The 24286-nt window shown below is 43.6% G+C and overlaps 1 protein-coding gene across 1 annotated transcript in view; it reads left to right on the top strand.

The window, feature by feature from the left end:
* Positions 1 to 24286, top strand: part of SIPA1L1 (signal induced proliferation associated 1 like 1) — a 322776-nt gene that overhangs the window by 53390 nt on the left and 245100 nt on the right. The window contains exon 3 of the mRNA XM_060174201.1: positions 1317 to 1428. The gene's annotated coding sequence lies outside the window, so the exon portion shown is untranslated. The remainder of the gene's footprint in view (positions 1 to 1316; positions 1429 to 24286) is intronic.

Below are 24286 nucleotides of genomic sequence, written 5' to 3'. Positions count from 1 at the left end.
AAAATTACCTTTATTTATTGGATAGAGGCAGGCAGAAATTGAGAGGAGAAAGGAAAGGGAGAGAGGCAGAGAGACACCTGCAGCCCCGCATCAGCACACTCAAAGCTTTCCCCTTGCAGGCCTTGCAGGCCGGGTCCTGGAGCCTGAGTCCTTTGTGCATCATAACACGTGCCCTCAACCAGGTGCACGACCGCCTGGCCCTGGAATTTTACACATGTACCAACGACTTTATTTACTATAAATCACTAATCTCCTCAATAAAAAACAAAGAGAACAAGGCTACTACAAGTAAATTAAAAATTAGCAATCATTAAGATTCTTTAAAAAAACAAAAAATGGATTTGGGCGGTAGCGCAGCGGGTTAAGCGCACGTGGAGTGAAGCACAAGGACCGGTGTAAAGATCCGAGTTCGAGCCCCCGGCTCCCCACCTGCAGGACAGTTGTCTGTCTTTCCTCCCCCCCCCCCCATCTCCCTCTCCTCTCTCAATTTCTCTCTGTCCTGTCCAGCAATAACAATAACAACAAGGGCAACAAAATGGGAAAAATGGCTTCCAGGAGCAGTGGATTCATAGTGCAGACACTGAGCCCCAGTAGTAATAACCCTGGAGATAAATAAATAAATCAAATGAACAAACAGATAATAACAATAATAAAAAAACTCAGAGAAATGTGCATGAAGCTGCATAGCTAATGAATTTGACTGCAGGTTCATTCTAGAGAGCTACCCCTTATTCGATGCTGTGTGTCTTTTTCCTCCGTGGTTCTGTATGGGGTGAGGCAGGTCTGCAGGTGTCTGTCTTTCTCTCCCCCTCTCCCCCTCTCTGTCTTCCCCATCTCTCTCCATTTCTCTCTGTCCTGTCTAACAACGACGACATCAATTACAACAACAATAACTGCAACAACAATGAAAAACAACAAGGTAACAAAAGAGAAAATAAATTAAAAAAATTTTTTTTAAATCTCTCATTTCTTTCGACGTGCTGTGTTCTGTTACCTTTAAAATATTTGGCCCGCAGGGAGTATGGACCGACCAGTCAATGTCCATGTTCATCGGGGAAGCAATTACAGAAGCCAGACCTTCCACCTTCTGCATCCCCACAATGACCCTGGGTCCATACTCCCAGAGGGATAAAGAATAGGAAAGCTATCAGGGGAGGGGGTGGGATACGGAGCTCTGGTGATGGGAATTGTGTGGAATTGTACCCCTCTTATCCTACGGTCTTGTTGGTATTTTTTATTTTATAAATAAGTAAATATAAAGTTCCTGTCCAATTACACCTGGTCATTTTCTGCTCTTACTCCAATTCTTTGTGTAGATACCAGCTTTCCTGTGAGACTTCTTGGTACCGACCTGAGAGAAGAGCTTCCTGGAGGTTCCGGCGGCCTGAGCCTCTCCCCCTGCACTGTCCCTGCAGCTTTTCCTATATGGTGAGCTCACTGTCTTTTCTTTCAGCCAGCCTGTGAACTAATCAAGGACTTGGACATGCATCTTTTCTCTCCCTCTCTCTCTCTTTCTTTCTTTCTTTCTTTCTTTCTCTCTCTCTCTCTCTTTCTTTCTTTCTTTTTTTAAATCTCTGGTGTTAGATTCATCTTGGTTTAGATTTCTTTTTGTCTTTACTGGGTAGCGACATCCAGAAATGGAGAGGGAAGGCGTGGGGGAGGAAGAAAGAGAGACAGACCTACTTCACCACTCTCACAAAGCTTTCCCCCTGCAGGTGGGTCTTGGGGGCTTGAACCTGGGCCCTTGCACATTGTAACGTGTGCGCTCTGTGATTTGCACCACCAGCTGGCCCCTTAGATTCACCTCTGTTACTGAATAAAGCGCAGATCAGTCTCAGTCATCTGAAGGATGATATCATACTGACTTTTCTTTCTTTTTTTTAAAAAATATTTATTTATTCCCTTTTGTTGCCCTTGTTGTTTTATTGTTGTAGTTGTTGTTGGATAGGACAGAGAGAAATGGAGAGAAGAGGGGAAGACAGAGAGGGGGAGAGAAAGACAGACACCTGTAGACCTGCTTCATCACCTGTGAAGTGACTCCCCTGCAGGTGGGGAGCCGGGGGCTCGAACCGGGATCCTTATGCCAGTCCTTGCCCTTTGCACCACCTGCACTTAACTCACTGCGCTACTGCCCGACTGCAGACTTTTCTCTTTCTGTAAAAGAGACACTCCAGAACTTTGCTCAGCTTTGGCTTGTGGTAGTACTTCACAGCAGGTAGGGGAATCCCTTGAAAGCCCTGGTTTTCTTGATAAGGTTAAGTTGTTCATACATGGAATTCAAATTCTCAGGATCCTTTTTTGGTAAGGAAAATACTATTGCAAAGTGCACCTAATTGGTCTGAATTAAACGTGCTCTCCAGAAAGTCTTTCAAACAAGTAAGCTCACATTTAGTCAGCAAGTCTTTTGTAGTCAGCCTGACTTGAGTCTCTTGTTACTTCTTTCCTGAGACAAGTAGAGATTTGATTACCGTAATGGACTTGTTCTTGAATTCTGTTTCTTGCTTTTTTATTTAAAAGCACTCTGCCTGTGATGTGGGAACGAGACAGAGAAACTGAGTAGAGGCAGGATTAATATGCTTTGTGGGAGGGGGTTAAAAAAAGAGGATATTCAGATCCAGAGAGATGGAGCTATTAAATAAAGGGGGTGGGTAGGCGGTCTTGTGACCAGTTAAGCACACGTATGAAGTGCAAGGACCCAGGTTCAGGCCCCCGAGAAGCAGGTCTGCAGGTGTCTGTCTTTCTCTTTCCCTCCCTGTCTCCCCACCTCTCTCAATTTCTCTCTGTCCTATCACATAAAATGAAAAATTGGCCATCAGGAGCTGGGGATTCATGGTGCTGGCACCAAGCCCCAGCAGGAATCGAGGAGGCCAAAAAAAAAAAAAAAAAAATTGAGGTGGGGGGATATGGAGTCTTTGTTAAGAAACATCTCCCAATAGTTAGAAACCTTTTTTTCCCTCCAGGGTTATTGCTGGGGTTCAGTGCCTGCACCATGAATCCACTGCTCCTGGAGGCCATTTTTCCTCCTTTTGTTGCCCTTGTTGTTGTAGCCTTGTTGTGGTCATTATTGTTGTTGATGTTGCTCGTTGTTGGAGAGGACAGAGAAATGGAGAGAGGAGGGGAAGACAGAGAGGGGGAGAGAAAGACAGACACCTGCAGACCTGCTTCACCGCCTGTGAAGCGAGTCCCCTGCAGGTGGGGAGCCGGGGGCTCGAACCGGGATCCTTGTGCTTTACGCCACGTGCGCTTAACCTGCTGAGCTGCCGCCCGACTCCCAGTTAGAAACCTTTTTAAGTGCTTTTGGACACAACCCAGAATACTGGAAAAAAAAAAAAAAGACTGCTTAAAAGTACTGATTGTCCAACATTAAAAACTTTCTCCCTAGATTCAGGCTACGAGTTGTCACGTTCTCAGATCCACTTGACAGGGATAGTCTGTGGTCAAGGCCACAGCTCGCTGTGTCTCTGAGATTGGGTTGGGGACCAGAGTTCTTCCTGTGGAAGAGTGAAGGAGGTGAAGGAAAGGCTTCTCCTGTGCTTATAGCCGCCACCCCAGAGTCAAAGCTCAGGCTCAGTTGCTGGTTTAGTGTTTCGTCCCCTAGCCTACTAAGGATTTTAGGGTTAAGAAATGGCTCATCAATGGTCTGGGAAGTGGCACAGTGGATAAAGCATTGGATTATCAAGCATGAGGTCTTGAGTTCAATCCCCAGCAGCACATGTACCAGAGTGATACCAGGTTCTTTTTCTCTGTCCTCCTGTCTTTCTCATTAATAAATAAAATTTAAAAAAAAGTCTAATCGGGGGCCAGGCAGTAGTGCAGGGCATGAAGCGCACATGGCGTGAAGCATGAAGCAAGAACCGGCATAAGGATCTCGGTTTGAGCCCCCGACTCCCCACCTGCAGGGGGGAGGGCGTGTCACAAGCGGTGAAGCAGGTCTGCAGGTGTCTGTCTTTCTCTCCCCTGCTCTGTCTTCCCCTCCTCTCTCCATTTCTCTCTGTCCTATCCAACAACGACAACATCAATAACAACATCAATAATAACTACAACAATAAAACAACAAGGGCAACAAAAGGGAATAAATAAATATTTTTAAAAATTAAAAAAAAGAAAAGAAATTAAAAAAAAAAAAGGAATGTGAGCTTCCGTCTGTGTAAGAATTGCTGTTTGCCACATGAGGAGAAAGTTTAAAAAACAGAGATGAGTTAACTTTAATAGCATATTTAACCCAAATTTCAAAATGCAACAATCTCAGCAAGTAACAAATTCTAAACACTGTCAGGGGATATGTTACTTTCCTCCTACCACACTAAGGCTTCAGACTCCTGTGTCAGTCTGCACTTGGCCCCTTGTCTCAGTCTGGACTAGAGCCGTTCTGAGTGTTTGAATGGTCACATAGGACAGCTGCGGCCATGTTGGGTGGCGCAGTCCTGGTGCTGTCCCTGGTGTATTTCCCAGATGAGATATGCAAGTGAAAGAAGGGAGAAGGTCTGTGGGGGAGGAAATAGCAAAATTTCAATGATAAGGGAATAGAGAAACACTGTTTACTTCTTGGGAGAGATGTAGTAACAGTTTCTGACTAGAACAGCAGCTGGGTGATGCTTAACCTTTTAATTTAAAATCATTTGCAAGTGTGTTAGCATAGATAAATACCTTCCTTCAACAACATTATCTAGAGAGGCCAAGTTTTATTGCCTGTAGGGTTCAGCTAGCTTATGTTACTGAACCAGGATTCAAACCTGGGCCTTTTGAAACCTAGTTTAACACTTCTCTCTCTCTCTCTCTCTTTCTCAATGTATTTCATTTTATTATCATGACACACACACACACACACACACACACACACACACACACACACACACACACACACGGGACTTTGGAACCTTTGTGGTGCAGGCATTGAACCCCAGTGATAACCCTGGAGGCAAAAAAAAAAAAAAAAAAAGAGAGAGAGAGAGAAAAGAAATAGGGATTTTTCCAATGGAGGGGATGGGACACAGACCTCTGGTGGTGGGAGCTGTGTGGAAGTAAACTTTGTTTGCTTATTTATTGCCAGGGCACTGCTCAGCTCTGTTTTATGGAGGTGCTGGGGATTGTACAGTTTGTGCCTCAGGCATGAAAGGTTCTTTTGGATAATGATTATGCTGTCTCCTCAGCCCTAGTGAATCTTTAGATTTGGTTGGTTAAAACCTTGCAAAACGCAAGTGTATGATTTTTCCCTTCCTCTCCCTCCTCCTCCTCCTCTTCATACAGTGAGGTGTCCCCAGTTTCTGCCAGAACACTTACATTTTGGGTTACCTTCTTTTCAAACTCCTTAAGATTTAACACATTTTGTAAATTATGTTTTCAGAAAGAACCACATCTTAATCAGGAGTGAAAAAAGTTAACATGAGACCATCACTGCCTGTTTTTCTTTCTTTCTTTCTTTCTTTCTTTCTTTCTTTCTTTCTTTTCTTTTCTTTTCTTTTTTTTTTTTTTGGCATTTGCAGTAAAGAACTGATAGGTATTTACAGAAAGATGTCAGCATCTGAGTGTGAAGGAAATCTGTCCTAAGAAATGTTCCAAATTAAATTGGGTATATCCCAGGGCAGCCAAAAAGCAGGTTGCCTTCTAATGCAGTGCACAGCTCACAGTGTGCAAAACCTGATTTAAAAGACGTGACTTCACTATACTTAGGTGAGCAGAGCTGGCTTTAAAAAAAACATGGTCAACACCAGTAGTCTGGCTCTGCAGGACTGGTCAGATCCTGCAAGATCTGATAGGCTTCAATAAAAAAAAATTCTGAACAACAGTGTGCACTAGAAAGTCAGTTGTTAATGCACAGTGAGAAATAATGTCCGAGCTGGTTGGGTATTTTTGTAGCCTGATAGGCAACTCCTGTTCCCAGCCAGTATTTTACAAGTATTAGTAGTAATATTTAGTAGTAATAGTATTAATAGTATTTCCTCTAGAAAGCTTCTTGATACATTTGTATGTGGCATGAAGGCTAGTCTGGGCAGATAAAGGTGTGGATTATTCCTGCAGATAGAGCTTAAGACTCATTACCCAAGTTTTTTTTTGTTCTCTGCCAACGTATTGTCCTAGATTTCTAAGGAAGTTGTCCTGCTGGGCCCTAAGCATTTTTCTCTTAGCTTCTGGCTGATTTTCATCCAAACAGGGAGTGCCTTACCCTACTGTCCTAAGTAACTTCAGTTCCTTTTTTCATCAGATTGCATAGTACTCACTTCATTGATTCATTAATCACAGCCATCTGTGGGAAACTGCTGTGGTGAGGATAGAAGGTATCTTAGTATGGTCTTACTCCTTTCATGTGCTTTCTGGACTTGGTGCCAAGAGTTTTGTTTGCAAGAAGGAACTTTCTGGAGAAACTCTGGGATGGTCTTCTTCTGTCCCATACCTGTCTTCCCATCTCCTGTACCCTCCTTCTCTAACTATATGCATCTGTTGTAAAAAGCTCATTTAAAATCATCAGTGGATAATAGTACCTTAGTCCTTAGTTCTAAATAAAACTGATTAATGGGGGCCGGGTGGTGGCACACTGGGTTTAAACACACATAGTACTCGGTGCAGAGACACATCCAAGGATCCTGGTTTGAGCCCCCAGCTGCGGGGGGGGGGGGGGGGGGGGGTCGCTTCACAAGTGGTGAAGCAGGTTTGCAGGTGTCTCTGTGTCTCTTTCCCTTTCCCTTTCCCTTTCCCTCTCTCACTCTCTCTCTCTCTCTCTCTCTCTCTCTCTCTCACCCTCCTCTAAATTTCTGTCTTATATAAAAAAAAAAAAAAGCCACCAGGAGCAGTGGATTCATAGTGCAGGCATCAAGCCCCAGCAATAACCCTGGAGGCAAAAAAAAGAAGAAAAAACTGTATTTGATTTTAGTGATTTAGATCCATGTTTGAATTACTTTGTGTGGGTTCATAATTGTAAAAGAAAAAAATTAGTTGAGATAGTCCTGGAGTTTATTGTTGAGTGATATGTGTGCAAAGCATCTCCTAAAATTCAGGAGCTTTTCTTTCTCATTAAGAGGAAAGTTGACTTTGCTATTGACTTGGTCTGATGGACAAGCAGTAATTAGAAAAGTTAAAAAAGATGTGTGATTTGTCTTGCCAGTGTCTGAAAAGAGGGATCTCTATTAGGACTTGTCAGCCATGCATTCAACCTTTTAGTATGGATAAAGAATTTAGGGATTGTGGTTATCTTTTATAATTGGATTGGATTGTGTGATAAGACATTATATCAAAATCTGAAAGAGAAAATGCCTGACAGTATATATATTTTACCAGAACACCGCTCAGCTCTGGCTTATGGTTGTTTGGGGGATTGAACCTGGGACTGGGAAACCTCAGGCATATGAGAGTCTCTTTACATAACCATTATACTATCTCCCCTGCCCTCTAACATTGTAACTAGAGGTTCACTTACCTTGATCTGGATCCTAGAGAAGGCCTTTGGGGAATTTTCCTTCAAAACAATCCTTGAGAAGCTATTATTGACCAAATTAGTAAAACGTACTTCAAACGTTGTCAATAAAGTAGCTTTGACAGAATAGCAAAGAAAAATATGCCTAATTTTGGTGAGTGTGAAACTGTCGAGCAGAGAGCATATGCCTTTTGTTTTATTTTTTATGTCAATCCACTGGCAGAGTCAAATCCCCATTTTGAATTCTTCATAGCTTAGTGCCTGTGCTACGAATCCACTGCTTCTGTGGCCATTTTTTTTCAATTTTTTTTTTTTTTTTTTGGATAGGACAGAGAGAAATTGAGAGGAGAGGGATATAAAAATAAAGAGAGACATCTGCAGACCTGCTTCACCGCTTGTGATTCCCCCACAGATGGGGGGCTGGGGACTCGAACCGGGATCCTTGAAAGGGTCCTTGCACTTCGTATGACGTGCTCTTAACCCGGTGTGCCACTGCCTGGCACCCCTCCTGCTAGTGACTTTATGTGCTATTCCAGTGAAGCTTTTGTACAGCTTCCAGATTAAGGAATTAGTCCGTGCACTTCGAGCGGTTCATTGTAAATCAGTAAATCATTGTAAATCAGTCTGTGGTTCTCCCTCTCATCCTAGTCTAATGCGGAGTCCTTGCTTCCTCGCTGCTATGATGTTCTGCGTTTGGCCCGGGGAACACAGCGATGGTTTGGAGGCCGTTTCTTTACTTTTCCCCTTGGGTGTCATGATATCTCTGTGTGTTCATAGGCTAGACCAAATTATTACCAAATTTTTTAATTTACCCATTAGCCATCTAACTACCCATCCATTTATCCACGTATCTATCAAATATTTGTTGTGTGTTATGTTCTGTGAACTGTTTGGACCTGGTTACCAAACTCTCTGCATTCATGACACTTATTTTCACTTACCCAAAGATTCAACATACAGTGGCCAGGGCTTGGGTTTCATAGCCCAGTGTGAGGCTTGATGGGGGGTGGGGTGGTCTGTCTTTCTCTCCCCCTCTCTGTCTTCCCCTCCTCTCTCCATTCCTCTGTCCTATCCAACAACGATAACATCAATCAATAACTACAACAATAAAAAGTCACACAGCAGGTGTGACTTTCATTTTAGCTAATTGTTGTACCCTGGCCATCTACTTTCATTTATAGTTTTATGTTGAATTAGTGACTTGGGATTATTTCTTTTTCCTAGTTCAAAATTCGTCTGTTTGGCGGAAGACAAATACTGTCTGATGTCACTCACACACAAAGTACTGAAGCTGAGCGCAAATGAGCAGTCAGAACAAAGCCAAACCAGTCTGCTTGTGCTCGTGCTCTCTGTAGGAAGCTGACCACTGGCTGTCAGAGGGAAAGGGGTCGAGGAAGGGTGTGAAGTGTGTATGGAAACTCTAGGCTTTCGGTGGTGATCATCATTAGTATTTGATGATGTAGAACTACATGTTTGTACTGAAGCATGTTATAAACTAGTGTTAGAAAGTGAAGAAAATGAAAATTTGGGCGGTGGGCAGTAGCGCATGGAGTAAGGATCCGGGTTCGAGCCCCTGGCTCCCCACCTGCAGGGGAGTCGCTTCACAGGCGGTGAAGCAGGTCTGCCGGTGTCTGTCTTTCTCTCCCCCTCTCTGTCTTCAAGCCCTCCTCTCTCCATTTCTCTCTGTTCTATCCAGCAACAACAATAATAACAATAACAATGGGAAAAAAATAGCCTCCAGGAACAGTGGATTCATAATGCAGTAATAACCCTGGAGGCAAAAGACAAAAAAAAAAACACGTTTATTTTGATAAAGCTTTCTTTCTCTTATTAGGCATCAAATCTAAATGCTCTGTGTATGTATACTTTTATAGTTTTGGTTTTATTATTAATAACTTACTAGATAGTGCCAGTGCTAGTTTAAAAGACTTCCTAGATTTTGGAATGTGATGTGATGCGTTAACTCCAAAACTCAGTAGCTACATGAAGCTTAGTGTCTATTAGGAAATTCAAGGGGGAAATGAGCTTTATCATGGGGAAGCTTAGAGTAATCCTAGTTTTGCATTATTCTTGCTTGAATGTAGTCTGTATCTTTTGAGAAATCAAAATTCTGTATTGACAGGTTTTTCAGGTAAACTAAGCTGACAAATTTCAAAGTACAAATTTTAGAGTTGAGTCTATTTCTTGGGTTGTTTCTGAGGGATCAGTGGATTTTAGATGGTATTGAAGATACTGATAATCTCAGTGGTGACTAAACTTCACATGGTGTTGAAGATGCTATGAACCACAGAGATCAGTGAGATATAACTTTGTTACAAATGATCATTTTTTTCTTTTTTTTAATTTTTTTATTCTTTTTAAAAAATTGTTATTTATTTATTTATTTTCCCTTTTGTTGCCCTTGTTGTTTTATTGTTGCAGTTATTATTGTCGGTTGATATTGGTGTCGTCATTGTTGGATAGGACAGAGAGAAATGGAGAGGAGAAGGGGAAGACAGAGAGGGGGAGAGAAAGTTAGACACCTGTAGACCTGCTTCACCGCCTGTGAAGCGACTCCCCTGCAGGTGGGGATCCGGGGGATTGAACCAGGATCCTTAAGGCGGTCCTTGCGCTTTGCGCCACGTGTTTTTATTATCTTTTATCTATTGGATAGACAGTCAGAAATTGAAATGGTAGGGGGAGATAGAGAGGGAGCGAGAAAGAGAGACACCTGCAGCCCTGCTTCACCACTTGCAAAGCTTTCCCCATGCAGGTGGGGACCAGGGTCTTGAACCTGGCCTCTCAACCACGTGCTCCACCACCTGGCCCCTCAAGTGTTATTATTATTTTCCATTTTTTCCCCCTCAAATGTTAGTTTTGAGGATAGTGTGATCATTTTGTAGTGGTTCAGTCTTTTTTCTTTTTTCATTTACAGTTTCTTTTTTAAATTATTATTAGTGATTTCATATTGATTTACAAATTACAAGATAATGTTTACAACTCCACACAGTTCCCACCAGGAGAGTTCTGGATCCCCAATCCCTCCACTGGAAGCTGCAGCAATTCTCCTAAGGTTGTAGATATCTTTTCTAGTTGCTTACATGGATAATAACAGCCCTATGCCCCCCCCCCCCCAGTTCCTCAAGATAAGAGATTTTAGTTCCATTTTTTTCACTGAATGTTTTCTGAGTGTTGCCAGTTTTCTGAGAACCCCTTAAATTCATTGCCCTCTCTCTCTTCCCTCTATCCCACACCAGACACCGGTTACCTCTCAGGTGGAGAACTGCAACAACTTTGTTAATACTTCTACACTTAATCTTAGCCAAAAGGCCGAGAAGCGATAACTTTGTTAATACTTACTTTTTAAAAGTTTATTTTTTTACTTTTTTATTTTATAGGACAGAGAGAAATAGAGAGGAGAAGGGAAGACAGAGAGAGAAAGAGAGGGAGGGAAGGAGGGAGGACCAGGGAGAGGAACAGGGAGAGGGAGAGAGAGAGAGACTTGCAGCATTGTTCCACCCTCTGTAAAGCTTCATCCTGCAGACGCCCCCACCCCCACCCCGGTCCTTGCACCTGGCAGCAAGTGTGCTCAGTGAGGTACCTCACCGCCCGACCCCCTGATATTAGTATTTATTTCTTCAATGTCTTATTTTCCCCTTGCTCTTTCCCACATTACCATTAAAGTATTTTTTGAGGGGTGGGTAGGAGTGGTAGACAGACAGAGAAATAGGATGTGTGTCTTCATACCCACACATACACATTTATGTTAGGGGATGTGTTAACAACCCCTAACATGCATCTGATAGTTCTTTATTGTCTGTAGGGTAATCTAAACTTCTTACTAGCAAGCTGCTTCAGAACTTTGTGGGGTGGTCCCAGCCCTCCAAGACCAACCCCTCAGTCCTCCTTTTGCCCCTTTTCTGTGGGCTTAGCACGTTAGCTTGATTTGAAATTTGGTCCTTAGTGTGCTTTGTGGGCATCCTGTGCTCTGTGTGGGTTCAGGCTTTCAGAGACACAGTTTCATCTTGTTTGAATCCGAACAACTTACAAGAGTAGATGAGGGTGGTGAAGCGGTTTTCCAGCTGATGGAGTAAAAAGTTGGCTTTCTGCTTGGCAAGGCTTGAAGAATTCTCATGGAGTACTTTCTGGTCTTGAAAGGTTTATGGCCACAGTGGAGTTAAAGATGTAAAATTTAATAGTTCTTTGGGCTAGTTTGCTGAATGCTGTTATTCTCTAATTTTGCTACCATTTGGCAGTTTAGAATATACATAAAGCTAAGCTGTCATACTTAGTGCTGTTGCAAGAATGGTAGCATTTGCTTTTGCAGTAATAAATAACTCATTTATTTGGAACTGTGTGGAGGGGTCGATGATAACCAAGCTGATTCTGGTAATCATTTCATGATATTATATCTGAATTAAATCCTTTTCCGGGGGCCCAGGCAGGAGCGCACCTGGTTGAACACATTTATTGCAATGCTCAAGCCCTTGGTCTTCATCTGTAGGGGGAGAACTTCACAAGCAGTGAAGCAGTAGTGCAGGTGTCTTTCTTTCTCCTTTCTCCCTCTTCCTCTCAATTTCTCTCTGTCTCTGTTCAATAAATAAAATAAAATCCTTATCTGCATTAGTTAATATTATGTGCTGGGTAACCTCAATAAAACGTGAGGGGAGACAGATGGTTTGAGCCCCCCCCCCCCACCTGCAGGGGGGGTCACTTCACAAGCAGTGAAGCAGGTCTGCAGGTATCTCTCTGTCTCTCTCCCTCTTTGTCTCTCCCTCCTCACTCAATTTCTTTCCGTCCTATCCAATAAAATGGAACAAATCGCCTCCAGGAGCAGTGGATTCGTAGTGCCGGCACCGAGCCCCGGTGATAACCCTGGAGGCAAATAAATAAGTAAATAAATGAATAAATTCATTAAATTAAATGTGAGCCAGGGCTGGTGAAATAGCTCACTTGGGTAGTGGACTGCTTTGCCTTGTGTTAGACCTAGGTTTGAACCTGGCCCCACCACACTGCAGGAATCTTTAGTTCTGTGGTCTTTTTCATTCTCTGTCTCTGTGTACCAAAACAAACACAAATGAGCAAATACTTTGGGACAGGGGCAGTAATGTGGGTATGCAGTTAGCCTGCATCTTCTTAAATGGTAAACAGCATCACAGAGCTTCACAAGATGTCAGAACCACAGTAGGTTTAAAAAACTTTTCATCGTAACTTCCCGTGCCTGATAAAATTACGCGTCTCCCAAGATTGATCTGAATGTCACCTTGTCTTTGAATATTCACCCCAAAAGAGTAAATCCAAGCAATGTACATGTGCTGATAAACAAAGCTGGTAGAGTGATGGCGTCCTGTGGTCATCTTTATAGTCATGCTGACTGACTGACTCCATTGCTTGTAGCAGCCATCTTTTGTTATTATTATTTTTTTAATTTCTTTATTGGGGGATTAGTGGTTTACAGTCGACAGCAAATACAGTAGTTTGTACGTGCATAACATTTCTCAGTTTTCCACACAACAATACTAGGTCCTCCTCTGCCATCATGTTCCACAGGACCTGAACCCTCCACCCCACCCATCCCAGAATCTTACTCTGATGCAGGACACCAGCTCCAGTCCAAGTTCTGCTGAGTGTTTTCCCTTCTGATCTTGTTTTTCATCTTCTGTGAGTGAGATCATCCCATCTTCATCCTTCTGTTTCTGACTTAACCTCACTTGACATGATTCCTTCAAGTTCCATCCAAGATGAGGTGAAGGTGAATTCACCATTATGTATCTAGACCACAACTTTCTAGAGACCATCTTGAAGTAGAAGCCTGACTCTAACTTTGTAAAAGGATGAGGCCAGAGTTAGATGAGAGTAACCTCAGTTCATTATCTGTGACGTTAAAGACGATTCTCAGACAGTCTTTTGGGTTTAAATGTTTCTTTGTATGTTTGCTAATTAAAATGTTTTCATGGCTTGTGCTCTACTGATTGTTGACTCAAACGCCACGTCCAGAGCTTCCTCCTCCTTCTGATTTTATTTACTTATTTACCCTCTAGACTGCTTTTTTTTTTTTTTTTTTTTTTTTTTTGGGGTGGAGGGTCTCCAGTCACTGGGCCTTTGTGCCAGCACTATGTATGAATTCACCACTTCTGGAGGCCCTGCCACCCCACCCCCCACTCCTTTTCGTTTGATAGTACAAGAGAAATTGAGAGGGGAGGAGGAGATAGAGAGGGAGAGAGAAAGACAGACACCTGCAGCCCTGGTGTACTGCTTGTGAAGGGTCCCTGCTGCATGTGGGGAGCGGAGCCTTGAACCCCGGTCCTTGCGCATAGGACAGTGCGTGCTTAGTGGGGTGCTCCATTGCCCGCTCCCCCTTGTCCCTTTTCTCATGGGACTATTCCCTGTCTCTTGATCTCTCTGAGTTGATCATTCAGCCTTTATGTGCATACTATTCTTGAAGTTTTGTCCACCTCTGCTGCGATCTGATCTTCTTGTTGGCCTTTCATTTCACTCCCCATGAATTAAGCTGTGAGCTTTTGAAAAGAAAGTCTTCCAGCAGCATTATGATCACTGAGGCTTTGCAGCTTTTGGTTTAGAGGCATCCTCAGACACTGTAACTGCACCTGTAAGGTCTGATTTGCTCAGCTGGTGAGGATATAGGTGGATCTCCGTTTGAATTGAGAGCCTGGTAAGTCAAACAGTCACTTCTGAGAATTCAGACGCACCTAGTAGACATTTCCTCGGTCACTGGAGTGCGTGGTGCTCAGCATGTTCTTTGATGTGTATTCAAGTCTCGCCCCAGCTGTGAACTGCTTTTCCATTTTGTTTTGCTGTTATCAGAGTGTCAGAGTTTCTTAAATTTCAGTGAAGGGAAGAGGGAAGCAGTTGATAATCTAGTTTCAGTGTCAAGCCCATCTGCTTCCTGTATATAACAGCAGTTTCCACCTCATGCAAACCTCTGGCCATCAAGTCAGATTGTCACACACGTGCGGATTCTGGTTCTTTCAACTCACTTTCCACAGAACCTTCTCCAGGCCATAAGCTTGTCAATATATCTTCTTGTTCTTTTAATGCCCAGTCCTTGCGCATAGGACTTGTTTGGTATGAAGTGGCTTGTTTGGTATGAAGTTTGGTATGAAAGTGGCTTGTTTGGTATGAAGAGCAGGTGGTCTACTGCTCACGGTATCCTGAGAGCCTTTGCCCCCCGGAGAGATCAGGACTGCCTGTTCTGGAAGTGTGCCGTCCCAAGGGCTAAGACTGTTTGCGTCTTAGAAATGTCTTTAGGACTCGAGGCATAGTTTACCTGCCAGGGTTTGTGCCTTGTTGGGCCCGTGACCCAGGTTTGAGCCAGGGCACCAGAAGAAGAATCTTTCTCTCCTGCCTAATCTGATTGAAGAAGTAGGCCTTGGGGAGAGGGGTGAGGGGTGCAGTCCAACATTTGTGAAGACTTTGGCTGGAAAAAAAAAAAAAGAACAAGAGGTTTGAGCCCCCGGCTCCCCACCTGCAGGGGAGTCACTTCACAGGCAGTGAAGCAGGTCTGCAGGTGTCTGTCTTTCTCTCCCCCTCTCTGTCTTCCCCTCCTCTTTCCATTTCTGTCTGTCCTATCCAACAACGAACAACATCAGCAATGGTAATAATAATAACCACATCGAGGCTACAACAACAAGGGCAACAAAAGGGGGAAAAATGGCCTCCAGGAGCCTGTTGCAAGCACCGAGCCCAGCAATAACCCTGGAGGAAAAAAAAAAAAGAACAAGAAAAAAAGTAACTTTTAGGCATACACACAAAACATTTTAGGTTACTTATAGCTGTTTTGGCTTCATTATACACATAGTTAGAAGTATCTTTTTTTTCTTTTTAAAAATTTTATTTATTTATTATTGGATAGAGACAGAAATTGAGAAAGGAGGGGAGAAAGAGTGGGAGACAGAGAGACACCTGCAGCGCTGCTTCACCACTCATGAAGCTTTCCCCCTGCAGGTGGGGATCAGGACCTTGAACCTGGGTCCTTGTGCATGGTAGTGTGTGCGCTTAACCAGGTGTGCCACCGCCTGCCCCCCCCTTTAAAATTAATTAAAGTATCTTAATCAAATTGCAGTTTATCTAAGTGGATCAAGGAGCAAATGAAATGTTTGGCATTAATGTCAGAGGTGGCTTCCTTCCATGGTAAAATGTCACAGGCTATGTTAGAGGGTTACATGGGTGCATGTATTCTTAAAAAAAAAAAAAAAAGGAAGAAAAAGGGAATAAATAAATAAATACACAAATATATAAAAAATGATAGGGCAGAGAAAAAATTGAGGGGTGGGGAGGATAGAGAGAGAGAAAGAGGGAGGAAGAGAGAGAGAGACCTGTTTCACTGCCTGTGAAACATCCCCCTCTTCAGTTGAGGACTGGGGCTTGAACCTGAGTCCTTGTTCATGCTGTCATGTACACTTAACATGTGTTACCATGTTGCCCTTGCTTATCTTTTGTTTTCTTTTTAAGGAGAGGAGTGTGTGTGTGTGTGTTAGCATTTTTTAAAAAAATATTTATTTATTAATGAGAGGGATAGGAGGAGAGAGAGAAAGAACCAGATTATCACTCTGGTACATGTGCTGCTGGGGATTGAACTCAGGACCCCATGCTTGAGAGTCCAACACCACCTCCTGGACCACGTATTTTAGCATTTTTAATGCACTCCTGAGAAGCTGAGTGATAGTGAAGTTGCTTAAACTGGTCTTTGTGTCATTGAAATACTCTTGTCCTGCTTTAGTCTCATGTCAGATTTGTTGTATGGAAGGACTCAACATTTTGCCACTAATTTCATGTGTTTTTCCGTTTTTAAACAGGCATGCATGCATGTATGTATGCACACACACGTGTGTGTTTTGGCTAGAGGCAGAGAGGAATTGAGAAGGGAGGAGAGGGAGGGCGAGATACCTGCAGCTGTGCTGGTCCGTGGTCTAGCCTCCTCACTTGTGAACGGTGACCCTCCGGAGGTTTGGGATTAAGCATACTGGTCCTACAAGAATTGGTCCTAGCCTACAAATTTGTGGGTTGTGAGATGTAAGCCATGGAAGAATGGTGATTGTCCAAGAAGTCTCCTTCTCCGTCTGGTAGGACCCACCCTGCTCCTTGGCACAGAGACTCAGGGGCTCAGGGCAGTGAATCGCCCAGGACCTCCGTACCTTTCTTTTTCGGTGACACACTAAGAAGCTGCCACCTGTCTTGTTTTCCTTAGTGAGTTTGGGGGACAAACTTTCTCTTTAACAGCTACATCGCTTTTCATATTTCTCCAAATCATCAAGAAAAAAATGCTTCTCAGAGCCCAGAGCAGTAGTTACATTGTTCTGAAGTGTACACCCACAAAGGCAGGCTTTTCTTTGGCATTTTGCTATTTTATTTTATTTTTTTCTTGCTGCTTTTACCGTGTAGGTGGCTTTGACAGGAAATTGAGCAACTTTCTTTTTTGGAACAGAATATATTTTATTGCTGAGAGAGAAAAATAAGGAGTAATGTTTGGAAATTTCTTCATGCTATTTTAATTTAAAGACCACTGTGAATCTGGAAAAACCGAGGCTCCTGTGCATTTTATACTAGGCACTAATATTCGCATCTTCTTGGTAATATGGGGGGGTGTATCTTCCTCTATTTGGAATGTCGCTTTGCACTCCTAATCCTTGCAAGTTAGTGGCATTGCTTTGTCCTCTGAGCTACTGCTTCTTAGTTGAATCGTCATTGGCGACATATCCTTTTTTTCTGCCTCTTCAGGGGGAGTAGGAAGCTGCCTTTATTTTATTTTATTTAATTTTATTATTTTTTTGGCTTCCAGGCTTGGTGCCAGCACTATGAATCCACTGCTCCTGGTGGCCGTTTTTTTCCATTATATTGGATAAGACAGAGAGAAATTGAGGGGAGGGGAGAGAGAAAGACACCCGCAGACCTGCTTGGCAGCTTGTCAAGTTTCCCCTTTGTAGGTGAAGAGTCTAGGGGCTCAAGACAGAATCCTTGTGTGGGTCCTTGTGCCTCGTATCATGTGAGCTTAACCAGGTGTGCCTCCGCCCGGCCCCCAGAAGCTGCCTTCACCGAAGATTTTTAGTTTTTATTCTTTTACTTATTGCCATCAGCATTATTGCCGGTGCTCGGTACCTGCACAACAAATCCACTGATGGCAGTGGCCATTTCCCCCCCCCCCCCATGTTCCTTTCTTTCTTCTCTTCTTTACTCTCATTCATCCAACAAGACAAAAATTGAGAGTGGAGGCGAATATAGAGAAGGAGAGAGAGAGAGAAAAAGAGACACCTGCAGCACTGCTTCACCTCTTGTGAAGTTTCCCTTGTAGACGGGGACCAGAGGCTCAAACCCCTGCCCTTGAGTGTGGCAGTGGGGGCTGTGTGCGCCAAGCCTGGCTCCCAGAGGTCTTCTGTCTATAGCAGAGGTGCAGCGGGCGCCGTACAGCTTCATAGGCAGCTAGGATGTGCGTTATCTCCGTCCACTCTTGAGGCCTGGGTGGGCACCTGCTCAGCGGGGCTCTCCCTGTACCACTGACGCTCCCTGTACTGCCCAAAGCCTGGAGCCCTGGGACAGTGATGCCGGTCTGTGCTTCTCCGCCTGGGCTCAGCACCCCCTCAAATCCGTGCTGCTTGGGTCTGATGTGGCGAGTTCTGTATAGCACTGGGATTCAGAGGAAGAACAGTGTTTAATTAGAACATAAGCTCGCTGGCAGTGCACTGATTCCGATGGAGTCTTTCTCGATATGTAGATGGTGTATAACGTGAGTTCAAAACCCGCATGCTTCTCCATGTAACTAAAAGTGCTTATGCAAGTCAGCTATCACAAATGTCTGACTTAGGCGATTTGATTACTAAAGTGAGCAAAGTGCATATTTTGAGGGTTATAGGTTTCTTTCCTTTTTTTCTTTTCCCCTTTTCACTGGGACTTCACCACTCCCAGCTGACCTTCCCCCCCCCCCCCCCCATTTTTTCTTTTTCCTCAGAGAGAGAGACAGACTGAGGGAGAGAAGACATATTACCATAGCACCCTTAAGCGGGATTCCCCCCTTGCAGTGGGGGCCTTGAGCCTGGATTGTGCACGTGGCAGAGCGGCCCCCTGTTACTAGGTGTGCTGCTTTCACAGGCCCAGGGCTCTGACCAGGACCCTGTACATGGGGAAGTGTGTGTTGTACTAGGGCAGCCATCTCCAGGCTCCAAGAAAATTTTAAGTGCCAGTGGCTTCAGTTCAACTTAAAAATTCAAATGTGTTGAATCACACATAAAGAGATTATGGATTACAGAGGGCCACAAAAGCAAAGTGTATTGCCAGGGAAATAGCGTAAAGACATATATGAATGGTCCAGGAGGTGGCACAGTGGATAAAGGTTTGGCCTTTCAAGCATGAGGTCCTGAGTTCGATCCCCGACAGCACATGTACCAGAGTGATGTCTTTTCTCTCTCTCTCTCCCCCTATCCCTCTCATTAATAAGTAAATAAGGGGGCTGGGTGGTGGTGCACCTGGTTGAGCACACACGTTACAGTGCGCAAGGACGCAGGTTCAAGCCCCCGGTCCCCACCTGCAGGGGGAAAGCTTCACAAGTGGTGGAGCAGGGCTGCAGGTGTCTCTCTGTCTCTCATCCTCTCTATCCCTCCCTTCTCTCTCAATTTCTGACTGTCTGTATCCAATAAATAAAGATAATAAAAATTTAAAAAAATAAGTAAATAAGATATTTTTAAAAAGGGCTTATATGATAAACTTTTTTTTTCCTCTGGGCTTCTTGCTGGAGCTCCAAATCCACTGCTCCTGGAAGCTATTTTTCCCCCTTTTGTTGCCCTTGTTGTTTTTTATTGTTGTTATTGATATCATTGTTGTTGGATGGGACAGACAGAAATGGAGAGAGGATGGAAAGACAGAGAGGGAGAGAGAAAGACAGACATCTGCAGACCTGCTTCACTCCCCTGCAGGTGGGGAGCCGGGGGCTCAAACCGGGATCTTTACATTGGTCCTTGTGCTTCGTGCCATGTGCGCTTAACTCGCCGTGCTACCGCCCAACCCCTGTAGCAAACTTTTCAAATGTAACATTTCACAGTTATGATTTAACTTTTAGCAGAGGCTTCCCTCCATTATAACAATAATTCAAAGCAACGGTGTTATATTAATGTTTGCAATTATTGTCATCTAGGTTTCAAGGGAATATCCCTGGTTGCACACAAAAGCATGATCCTTGCTACACATGAAGCTGAATCAGGTAGCTCACCTGATGACAGCCGGCAGCCGATGATGGATGGCAATGCTGCCAGGTCATGCTGGGAGAAAGTCAGGGCATCAAACTCTCGTTCTTAGAAGATCTGCTACTTAGAGTGTATTTTTGATTTATCAAATGTGAGACCTATGGTTTCTCCCATTGATTTTTTTTTTTTAAGTTCTGCTTTGCTATTTTGTTGCTTGAGAGACAGAAATGGAAATGCTGAAGAGGAAGAACTCCATATATATATGAAGCAGGTCTGCAGGTATCTGTCTTTCTCTCCCTCTCTGTCTTCCCCTCCTCTCCATATCTCTCCTCTGTCCTATCCAACAACAACATCAGTAACAACAACAATAATAACCACAACAATAAAACAACAAGGGCAACAAAAGGGAAAATAAATAAGTAAATAATCATTTAAAAAAAAGAATCTGGAGCCTGTACTGAAAAGTTGGCGAGTGACACGTTCCAATGTATCGCCTTTGATCGTGGAGTGATAGCACATTAGTCACTTCTAGGCAGACCCTCCTTCTGTCTTAGACCTATTCTAGTGTTCTTATGGGAAAGGGACTCTTTTGGCGAGCAGAGATAGCAGCTTAATTCAGATCCAGAGAGACATTTCACCGGGCTAAAAATATTAAGTATTGGATTGTTGGAAAAGTCATGACACATTTTTTGGCAAAAAGTTGAAAAAAGTGGCCACAAGAGCAGTGGATTTATAGTGGTGGCACTGAGCCCCAGTGATAACACTGGAGGGAAAAAACAAACAAAAACATATCATGACTTTTTCGACAGCTCAGTATTTACATTTAGATAGGAATTTAAAGCTTATGTAGATTTCCTTTGGTTTTATTATTTTATACTTACCTTTCCTCTCAACTAGACACTGAAACAAAGATTTAGGGATTTATTTGTTGGTTTGTCAGAAAGAGAAGAAAGAAGAGAACTGTCTAAGGAGACAAGTGTTCTGGAGTTGGGGCCTCCTGTAAAAGGCGGTCAAGGTTATCTGGTTGTCTCCTCTCCAGGAGCATTTGTGTAGTAGAGCTTAGCATTTCAGTGTTTGAAAGCACCTGGTTAATGAGAACATTGCTTTCAAAGTAACTTGCTATTTCTGACCTTTCTTGGATTTCAGAAAAAGAAATTGGGGTATGATTATCTGTAAAAATGTATCTGAAGTGCATTAACAGTCTGTTCTGCTAATGTTTACCCAGTCATTTCCAGCATTCTTCTTCTCTTATAGCAGTGGAATCCAAGAAAGATTTGTAGTACTACATTTCTAGCCATTTGGAGAGTCTTTTTTCTTTTCTTTTTTTAAATCTAATTAGTAACACAACTGAAAAGATGTCTTTGAAACCTAGTATTTTGGAAGCTCCAGTAATTACTCAGTGAGGTCCGTAGCCTACAGGAATGCTGTGTGAAGCTAAGGTAGTTGTTGGAGAAGAGAGTTGTTTACACTTTGATCTTGGAAATTGGCTTTCAAGAGCGCCTTGTTCCTCCCCTGCATAGCATCTGCCGCCGAATCGCATCGCGCATCTTCAGTGCTGAGTGAGAGTGAAGGAAGTTGCAGCACCAAAGCTTCCTTCCGTGGAACCAGATTCCTTGGACTCAGGTCGTGCATATGGCAAAGCACTTTTCAAGTGACGTGTGTGCTGCTTGTGTTCCCCTCCCCACGTTTAAGTTCTATATTGGTGGTGCACAGGCAGAGAGACCAGAGCGTCGTTCCAGTCTGGCATATATAGTATTGAGGATTGAACCCGAGGCTTCCAGATATGCTGTCTACCCACTAAGCTACCTCCTTGGCCATGTCTCTGTACTTCATTGTGAATTAAACACTGTCATAAGGATCTCCATTTGGTTAGCGACATGGGATAGGATAAATTTTTTTTGCAGGAACTTGACATTCTAGGTGGTTTTATGTATGAGGCCAGTCTTAATTACCTTCAAGAGCTATATCTTGTCTTTTGAATTGAGTTGTTAACGGTAGGTACTAGTAGTGGTGGGGGGTTCTTCTCACATGCATTCATTTATAAACTCAGACCTCCTGAGACATCAGAGGAAGAAAGCTCTGATGTGATTCTTCCCCAAGGCTGATGGTGACGTGACAGTGGGCTTTTTAAAAAAAATTTTTTTTTAAATATTTATTTTATTTATTTATTCCCTTTTGTTGCCCTTGTTGTTTTATTGTTGTGGTTATTATTGTTGTTGTCGTCGTTGTTGGATAGGACAGAGAGAAACGGAGAGAGGAGGGGAAGACAGAGAGGGGGAGACAAAGATAGACACCTGCAGACCTGCTTCACCGCCTGTGAAGCGACTCCCCTGCAGGTGGGGAGCCGGGGGCTCAAACCCGGACCCTTCCGCTGGTCCTTGCGCTTTGTGTCACGTGTGCTCAATCTGCTACACTACCACCCAACTCCCTTAAAGTGTTTTCTTTTTTAAAAAATATACTTATTTATTTATTCCCTTTGGTTGCCCTTTTTATTGTTGTAGTTATTATTGTTGTTATTGATGTTGTTGTTGTTGGATAGGACAGAGAGAAATGGAGAGAAGAGGGGAAGACAGAGAGTGGGAGAGAAAGATAGACACCTGCAGACCTGCTTCACCACCTGTGAAGCGACTCCCCTGCAGGTGGGGAGCCGGGTTCGAACCGGGATCCTTATGCCGGTCCTTGTGCTTTGCGCCACCTGCGCTTAACCCGCTGCGCTGCAGCCCGACTCCCGACAGTTGGCTTTTTAAACACGTGCATCTTTGCTGAATACTCTTTACACTTCAGTGCTGTCTGAAACAAATTCTCTGCAAAAGAAAAAAAAAAATCTGGAATCTGAAAACCGGAAAGCCATACATTATATATGGGGTCCTGTATATATATATGTGTGTGTGTGTGTATGTATGTATGTATGTGTGTGTATATATAATATATATATGTATGTATGTATGTATATATATAATTATTTATTATTGGGGAAGAGAAAGAGAAAATGCCTGGCAAAATCATAAGCTGTTCAGCTCTGGGATAAAGTGGTGTAAGGGAGTAAGCTTGTGGCCTCTAGGGCCTCACTTGTGTAGACTCCTCCCTCCCTCCCTTCATCCTTTCCTTCCTCCCTTCCTTCCTTCCTCTCTCCCTCCCTCCCTCCCTTTTCTTTCTCTCATACTTTATTTATTTTAATGAGAGTTTACAAAGGGAAAGACACACACACACACACACACACACACACACACACACACACACACACTCCTCGATTCTGGTTTATGACTTTCCCTGGGATTGAACATGGAACTTTAGAACCTCAGGCATGAAAGTCTTTTGAATAACCATCATGCTGTCTCCCTAAGTCCCAGCAAACATTTTCAGGACTCTGTGGTGTAATATGACCCCTCTACTCAGCAGCACTGAGATCAGCTCCACCCACATTCAGCACCCATTTTCTGGTCTTCATTCCTTTGGAGAATACAACTGAATCTCAGTTTTCCAGCCCACTTATCTCTGAAATATATGTTTTCACTTGGAATGCTGGAAGATTCCTTCACCTTACGCAAACAGTTATGCACATTGTGGTGGTGGTGGAGGGAGCAGGATTGCATTTTTATCACTAAATAGACTTGAACTAGATTGCTTTAGAAAACAAACAAAAGGGGGTCCCGCGGTAGCACAGTGAGTTAAGTGCACTTAATGCAAAGCGCAAGTACCAACTAAGGATACCAGTTCGAGCCCCAGGCTCCCCACCCTCAGGGGAGTCGCTTCACAGGCGGTAAAGCAGGTCTGCAGGTGTCTGTCTTTCTCTCCCCCTCTGTCTTCCCCTCCTCTCTCCATTTCTCTCTGTCCTATCCAACAACAATGACATCAATAACAACGATAATAATAACCACAACAATGGTAAAAAAAAAAAACAACCAGAGTAACAAAAGGGAAAAAATGGCCTCCAGGAGCAGTGGGTTCGCACCGAGCCCCCGGCAATAACCCTGGAGGCAAAAAAAAAGAAAGAAAAGAAAACAAAGAATTGTTTAGTACCGAGGTCTAGAACTAAAATTCTCATCTTTGCCTTTACTTTTAGAATCAGGTTGAAAGAATCAAACGAGAGAGCCGCTGGTAGGTAGCCTTGGAGCGAAGGGTGACAAGCAAGTAGGCTAGAAATGTCCAAGACACTGAGTGCTGACTGGATGGGTGCCTGGGGCTTGGGGTCATGCTCTCAGAGGCTGTCTGAAGCATGTGCCTCCCTTTTGGACCAGTTGGGAAGCCGTGGGTTGGTTACCATGGCAGTTGATGGGCGCTCTTGGCAGTGGGAGCAGGAAAGTTCTTGGAATTGGTCCCAAAAACCTAGGAGAGCTTTTTTTTTTTTTCTTCTCTTTTTTTCTTTTCTGGCTCCCCTGCCTACTGTTCTTTAATGTGATCAGCTCAGTTGTTTTTATCTTAGGAACAACATTTCCAAGAGCCACCTCTGGAGGCTGTGTGGGTGTCTCTCCTGCAGACTTCACAGAGAACGGGGTCCCTCTGCAACAGACCCGCTAACTTTTCCCTGTGAATTTCTGTTTTAGCACTTGGCTTCTTGGGCGGTGTCAGTGAACTGAGCATGCAGTTCAAGCTTTTGTTTCTTTTTTTACACTGCCAAGCAAGTTCTGCAGACAAGGAGAGGGAAAGTCAACATTAAATTCCAGTTGCAACTGCCCCCTTCTCCCTTTTCATTACCACCTTACCCCTT

The sequence above is a fragment of the Erinaceus europaeus genome, chromosome 16 (assembly GCF_950295315.1).
Source record: "Erinaceus europaeus chromosome 16, mEriEur2.1, whole genome shotgun sequence".
Lineage (NCBI taxonomy): Eukaryota > Metazoa > Chordata > Mammalia > Eulipotyphla > Erinaceidae > Erinaceus > Erinaceus europaeus.
Note: the sequence above shows the minus strand (reverse complement) of the source record. Positions and strands in the feature narration are given on the sequence as shown.